This window comes from Trachurus japonicus, chromosome 17, assembly GCF_045865225.1.
Source record: "Trachurus japonicus isolate A0001 chromosome 17, Traja_1.0".
Lineage (NCBI taxonomy): Eukaryota > Metazoa > Chordata > Actinopteri > Carangiformes > Carangidae > Trachurus > Trachurus japonicus.
Window position 1 is genome coordinate 819955 of NC_140923.1, and position 7676 is coordinate 827630.

The 7676-nt window shown below is 47.3% G+C and overlaps 1 pseudogene; it reads right to left on the reverse strand.

Annotated features, from left to right (window-relative positions):
• Positions 1-201: 201 nt before the first annotated feature.
• LOC146969664 (uncharacterized) lies at positions 202-7374 on the reverse strand (annotated as a pseudogene).
• Between the last annotated feature and the right edge of the window lie 302 nt (positions 7375-7676).

Genomic DNA, 7676 nt, shown 5'->3' on the forward strand with positions numbered 1-7676 from the left:
ATGAAAGAACACCACCTTCACCTAAACCTCTCTGACACTGAACTTCTACTTATCCTGACCAATCAGACTCTTCATTATAATTAATAATAATAATAATAATAATTCATTAATTTTGTATAGCGCTTTTTCAGTGACCCAAAGACGCTTTACAGATGCAGTAAAATACAACACAAAAAATATAAATAAAAAATAAATAAAAAACTTATGGGTAGGGGAGGTTAAATGCTTGGGTGAAAAGGAAAGTCTTCAGTCGGGATTTGAAGAGGGGAAGTGATGGAGAGTCTCTGATGGGCTGGGGAAGGGAGTTCCAGAGGCGGGGTGCAGTCCGGGAGAAGGCACGATCGCCGTATGTTTTTAGCTTGGATTGTGGTATGGTGAGGGAAGAGGTAGTGGAGGAACGGAGGGTTCGGGTGGGGCGGTGGCAGGTGAGGAGGTCAGCTAGATATGGGGGGGCCAGGGAGTTGAGGGCTTTGTAGGTGAGGAGGAGGATTTTAAAGGTGATGCGATCTTTGACAGGGAGCCAGTGGAGGGAGTGAAGGACAGGAGTAATGTGATCACGGGACCGAGTGTGTGTGAGTAAGCGAGCAGCAGAGTTCTGGACCATCTGGAGTCTGTGGAGGGAGTGAGCGGTGATGCCAGTGAGGAGAGAGTTGCAATAGTCAAGACGGGAGGAGATGAAGGCATGAATGAGGGATTCAGCAGCTGGGGGGGAAAGACAGTTTGTGATTTTGGCGATGTTGCGGAGGTGCAGGTATGAGGTTTTAATGACTGAGTTGACGTGAGGATCGAATGACAGGGTGGGGTCCAGGATGAAACCAAGGTTACGTGCGAGAGGGGAGGGGGTGATGGTTGCATTATCAATGGTGAGTGAGATGGGACCAGATGTACGGAGGGTGGATTTGGTGCCAATGAGGAGGAGTTCAGTCTTGTCAGCATTGAGTTTGAGAAAGTTGTGGGTTAACCATGATTTTATTGCAGAGATGCAGGTTTCAATGTGGGCGAGAGGTGGGTTCTGGGTAGGATTTGTGGTATTGGTGCAGAGGTAGATTTGAATGTCGTCGGCATAGAAATGGAAGTCCAGTTTGAAGTTGCGGATGATGTGGCCAAGAGGGAGCAGATAACAGATGAAGAGGAGGGGGCCAAGGACAGAGCCTTGGGGGACACCCTGTGTGACAGGGGAGAGGGGTGAGGTGTGTCCGGAGAGGGAGATGAAATGTTGTCTGTCAGTGAGATATGAGGTGAGCCAGTCCAGTGCGGTGCCCTCAACACCCAGCTGGCGCAGCCTTTGGATCAGAATGGAGTGGTTGACCGTGTCAAAGGCTGCGCTGAGGTCCAGGAGCAGCAGGATGTTGAGGGCACCGGAGTCTGCGGAGATGAGTAGGTCGTTGATGACTTTAACCAGGGCAGTTTCAGTGCTGTGGAGGGGACGGAAACCAGATTGGAAGGGATCATAGAGATTGTTGAACTGAAGATGAGAGTGGAGTTGAGCGGAGACAACACGCTCAAGGGTTTTGGATAGAAATGGAAGGTTGGAGATGGGGCGGTAGTTGGATAGGATTGCTGGGTCAAGGGAAGGCTTTTTGAGAATGGGAGTGACAGATGCAAGTTTAAAGATGGAGGGAACATAGCCAAGGGACAGGGACTGATTGTAGAGGGTGGTGAGGTGGGGGAGGAAGGCAGGCCTTAGTTAGGGGGGTGGGGAGAGGGTCCAGGGAACAGGTGGTGGTCTTGGAGGCAGAAATGATGTCAGAGATAAGGGAGGAGGTGACTGGGGTGAAGGCATTGATCAGGTGGTCAGGGGGCGGGAGGGTGATTGGAGGGGGTGCTGGGGCAGAGGGGTCAGAGATGGAGGCGGCCAGTGAGGTGTTGATTTGGGAGATCCTGTTGCTGAAGGAGTGGAGGAAGGAGTTGCAGAGGTTAGTGGAGGAGGGTGGGTTGTTGTTTGAAGGATGAGGAAGCTTCTTGACTGTGGAGAAAAGGATGCGAGGGTTGTGATTAGAGCTGTTGATAAGGGTGGAGAAGTGGGAAGTCTTGGCGGCTTGGAGAGCATCACGGTAGGAGGAGATGTGACTCTTGTAGGCCTGAGCATGGACGGTGAGGTGGGTTTTCCTGTACAATCTTTCCAATTGACGGCCGGTTTGTTTCATATTGCGCAGTTCGGGGGTGTACCAGGGGGCGGAGGTGACAAAGGAGACTGTGGTTGTTTTCCAGGGGGCCAGGGAGTCGAGACAGTTGGAGAGAGTGTGATTCAGCATGGTGGCATAGTCTTCGGGGGTGGAAGGGGCCAGGTCAGTGGGGGGGAGAGCGGAGGATATGGACTGGGAGAGTGTAAGTGGGTCAACAGATTTAATGTTACGGAAGGAGATGGAACGTTTCTGGAGATTGTGAGATGAGGGCAGAGGGACGGAAAAGAGGATACAGTGGTGGTCAGAGAGAGGAAAGGTGAGGGGGTGGGGGCTGGATATAGGTAGGGAGGAGGAGCAGACGAGGTCGAGGGTGTGGCCTTTTACATGGGTAGGGAAGTGGATGTGTTGAGTGTATTGAAAGCAGTCGAGGAGGGAGAGTAGGTCGGACGTGAGGGGGGCGCTGGGGAGGTCGACATGGATGTTTAAGTCACCTGTTAGCAAGAGTCGGGTGGAGAGGGAAGAGGCGATGGTGAGGAGCTCAGACAGTTCAGTCAGAAAGGATGGGTGGGGCTTCGGGGGGCGGTAGAGTAGGAGTGTAGTTATGGAATTGGGGAGAGAGAGGGCAAGATATTCAAATGATGAGGTGGGTGGGAGGTTAAGGTTAAGTTCAGTGACAGAGAGGGTTCGTTTATGGATGACTGCGATGCCCCCGCCACGCCCAGAAAGGCGTGGCTTAGCGATGTAACTGGAGGGGGGGGGAGTGGCTTGGTTGAGGGAAAAGAAATCAGAAGGTTGTTGCCAGGTTTCAGTGAGGAGAGGGAGGTCAATGTTGTTGTCCAGTAATAGTTCAGATATGAGAGGAGCTTTGTTGGAGAGGGATCGAGTGTTCAAAAGTGCAAAAGAGATGGATGGGGCAACAGGGGGGGTGAGGTGATGGTTGTGGAGGCTGGAGGTGGGTATTGAGCAGAGGGTTCGAGGCGCTCGGTGAGGGCGTGGTCTTTTTGCCCTGGGCCTGATGATGATGTTTATGGTCTGAATTGGGGAACAGGTGATGGGACAGGGGGGGGGTGCAGGGGATTGGGGAGAGGGAGGATTTGTAGAGGGGATGGGAGGGGAGGGGGGGGGCACAGGCAGGCAGGGGCATGAGGTGTGTGGGAGGGTAGGGGGGGAGGATTCAGAGGGGGAGGCGCGTGAGGTAAACAGTCAGTCCTGTGCATTTACTGAGTGGTGGAAGTTGGAGGCCAGCATGCGGGAACCCAGGGTGCTCAGGTGAAGACCGTCGCGTGCGTAGTAAGCAGGGCGCTCCCAGAACAGATCGAAGTTGTGAATGAAGGAGAAGTTATTAGAAGCAGAGACAGTTTGGAGCCAGGAGTGGAGATGGAAAATCCTGCTGAAACGACCTGCACGGCGGCCGAATGTGGGGAGTGGACCAGAGAAAAATACAGATTTACCCCAGCTATTGAGGAGCTTGAAGAGGTGGTTGAAATGTGGTTTTATTTGTTCGAGCTGGGTGTTGGCGGTGTCATTTGGTATTAATATCACAATCACCTTGTCATAGCTTACCTGAAGGCTCAGTAAACTTGGTTGTCCTGTTGGATGACCAGATCTCCTTCTCTGACCATGTTGCTTCATCTCTCAGCCGTTCCACTTTGCTCTTTACAGGATCTCAACAATCAGGCCTTACTTGACTTAGTCCTCCACCCAGCTCTTGGTCCAGACCATGGCTCCCTCTCACCTCAACTGCTGCTCTGCTCTTCTGGTGAACCTTCCTGTGTTTGCAGTGAAATCCTTACAGATGGTCCAGAGTTCAGCAGCTTGTCTGGTTTCAATCAGCCCTGAAGATTCACTACTCATTGACCTACACTGGTGCTATTTTCAGAGTAACCTCTGGGTCTGCACCACCTACTTGAATGTAATTGTTCAGCCTTATTCTCCCTCTCTGCCACTACCTTCTTCCAAGGAACAGCTTCTGGTGTTTCCATCTCTGCACACTAGTTGATCTCAGTCCAGACTGTTCTCATCTGTTGTTCTTTGAGGGACAACAGACTACAGAGTCGTATCAGAGCAGAGGCGTCCCTCTCTATCTTTAAGAAACTATTGAAAACTCATCTCTAAAGAGAACACCTCCTCTACTAAAACAACAAAATGTTTATTTAGCACTCACTCTGAACTTTTGGTCTAAATCCTTAATATTATCTACTTGCACTTTTTGAATATATGTAGTTTTTTTTAGTTTTTTAGTTTCACGATGCACCCACGATGCACCCGCTTTATTCACACACACAACAAAAATCATAGTTGGCTTGATAGTCACAAGGTGTGTGAACTGGTCTCCTGAGGAAGCTAACTAAAGCTTGTGGTAGGAGCCATTTACATACATTAGACATACATTAGACACACATTAGCGCTTAATATCTACACTAATGTTCCCACTGAAAGTTACAGTGAAAACAAATGTTTTCTAAAAGGCACAATGTAAGATATTGTCATCACTATCATCATGATGAAGCAAACTCTCTTCATCACTGTTGCTTTTACTGATCATAAAAGAATTGTATTGAATTGAATGAGAACCACTGAGGTTCAACAGTGCGTGACTCCCTCTAGTGGATGTTGTAGAGTATTGTGTTGTCTTTGCTCCAAAGGTTTTTGTACAGAGTCTTGGTGTTTCCTGTCACTGTGGGCTGCAGAGCACAGTAGTACACAGCAGAGTCTGTCACTGCAGCAGAGATGATCTTCAGATCTACTTGATTCTCTGCCGTGTTGATGTGAGCTGAGAACTTAGTCAGAGTTGGATGGATCAATCCTCCTGGTGTGATGTAGAGCAGGAACTCAGGTCTGGACCTCTGGTATTGTCGGTACCACTGGATACTGTTGATACTACCTTCATATTTACAGGTTAGGCTAATGTTTCTGCCCTCTGTAACAACTTCTTCAGGACTTTTTGGCTTTATGCTGTCCATGGAGACTATGGCTGCAAAATGAAGATGATTCATGTTAGTTCCAACAGTAGAAATCTAACTTGTTACAAACTGCTTGTTGTGGAAAAAGATGTAGTTGATGGAGCAGCTTGACTGAGACACTGATTTGTTGTCCAACTCACCTATGAAGTGAGATAAAAGCAAAAAGAGGTAAAGCAACATGTCTTTGGAGGAGTTGAAGCCAAACAGACAGCAGATGAACAATGTTGTTCCACTGCAGTAGAATGAACAAACTAAACAGCCTCTCTGCTGCACAGCCCTTCTCCTCAACATCAAGCTGATTGTGTTTTTAGTTCCTCCAACATTTCTGCTCTGGACTCACTCATCATCTCATTGGCTGAGGGGGACTGAAGTGGGCGGGGCCAGGTCATAGTCTTTGATGTTTCTGTGATGTTGTTGTCATCAGTCCACAGACACAGGGGCTGTCCCATTTCTCCACACTTGGCTCAGTGCGCCTGGTTACGCACACACTTTGGTGACGTTTTGCCGACGGATTCAAAATTCATTCAAATCATAAATGTGTAAGCCCAACTGTAAGTAAATAAAACAAACAAGAAAAACGAAAATATAAAAACATGAACAGAGCATGATGAATATAAAATATGACATTAAAAGGTCATAATTATGAGATAGAAAGTTAATTTCATTTTATTTAGATTAATTCAATCGCCTTTCCTAAACGTGACTTGTGGCTCTGGGTGACGGCGGACTTCACCATGGTGCATTGTGGGATTTATACTTGGCCAAATACCGCTCGGATGCGGTCTTACCGTAAGTGTGGGTAAAGTGCAAATCAACACGCTGCACTTTCGGTCGTTGGAGAAATGGGACACACTTGCGCACTGACACTAAGCCCATGAACGCGCACGCCAAGTGCCCAAGTGTGTAAGTGTGATCGAGTGTGCATATTGGGACAGGCCCACAGTCTCTGATAAGTAATTGTTTCAACAGTGTGTGACTCCCTCTAGTGGATGTTGTGGAGTATTGTGTTGTCTTTGCTCCAAAGGTTTTTGTACAGAGTCTTGGTGTTTCCTGTCACTGTGGGCTGCAGAGCACAGTAGTACACAGCAGAGTCTGACACCTGAAGCTTCTGGATCTGCAGAGGAACTGATGTGCTGATGATTTCAGTCTGAAATCGTCCTTCTAACTTGTGTCCTTTCTCTGATTTATAATGCTGCATCAACATCTTTGGAAAGTCATTTTCTTCTTGTTTGTACCAGAAAAGGCTGGCACTAGAATAACTGGTCTCAAATGAACAGTTGAGTGTAACTGTGTCTCCTTGAGCAGCAGTGACAGCAGCTGTTGGCTGGATCACTCTGTCTTCTCCTTTACACTCTGGGGAAGAACAGAACATGCAGAGGAAGAGATGGATCAATAAAAATGATTGATTAAAGCACAACAATCAGTAGGTTTAACAAATGTCATCAGAAATGATGAACTCTGACTTTGTGTAGAATGAAGATTAAAAGCTGTGAGTGTAGAGCTCAGTAACATGTTGAGGTGTTTGAAGAAGAAACATGTTGTGCTTTCTATCTTACCAAAGAAAAGAGCAGCAAGAATAATCCACAGCCAATGTTCCATCTCTACAACAAGGTTGAAATCAACAGGAGAAACTAGCTGATGTTCAACATTCACTCTGACACTTGTTCTCTTCACAGCACCACTTATTACTGACACAGTGGTTGAACACAGTCAGGAAGTAGTGCACCTCCTACTTGATAATGTGGCCCTCGAGTGGAGCTAAAAAGTGGAGTTCACCAGTGGAAAAAAGGCTTCCAGCAGCTTGTCAGTGTGTCAGCTTGTGTTTTTGTACAGAGTCTTGGTGTTTCCTGTCACTGTGGGCCTCACAGCACAGTAGTACACAGCAGAGTCTGTCACTGCAGCAGAGGAGATCTGCAGATCCATCCTGATTTTATCACCACTCACTTTAACTGACAGTCCAGACTCTGTTTTATTTTGAGTACCTAAGGGAAAGATGAGGAACTCTGGTGGTTTTCCTGGATATTGTCGATACCAGAAGAAATAATCATTAGAAGATGCTTTCTTTGCATAGTTGTAGGACAGAGTAACAGTGCTGCCTTGTGACCTGAAGTCATCAGTCTGGACTGGACTCAGTTCTTCACAGCTGACTCCTAAAGAAACAGATACATGTTGTTAAAGACCATGTTAAACTCTGACTGGCTGTTCCAGTGGTTTCTAGCAAACAGATCCTCTAAAGTCATTTCTTCTTCCTGCTTGAACCTACCTGTGAGTATGATGAGAACCATCACCAAGGAAACATTCCACAGTGATGCAGTGAGAGCATCTTACAGACAGTGTGTGTGTTATGTGTGGTTTAGATATTGAATGTGTGTGACAGTGGGAGTTGTTTTCTGTTCTGCTCTTTGGCAGAGTTGCTCCTCCTCAACCTGTTCCTCCTCCATCACTGAACGGTAGGAACCAAAACCACACCTCAATGTCTTTTACAGCTTTAACACCTAAATGATCAGCCTCTCTTATTCTGATGATCTTTGTTTTTATCCTTTCTTATCGTTCAACCAGTTGGTTTTACATCTTCTCCTCATGTTTC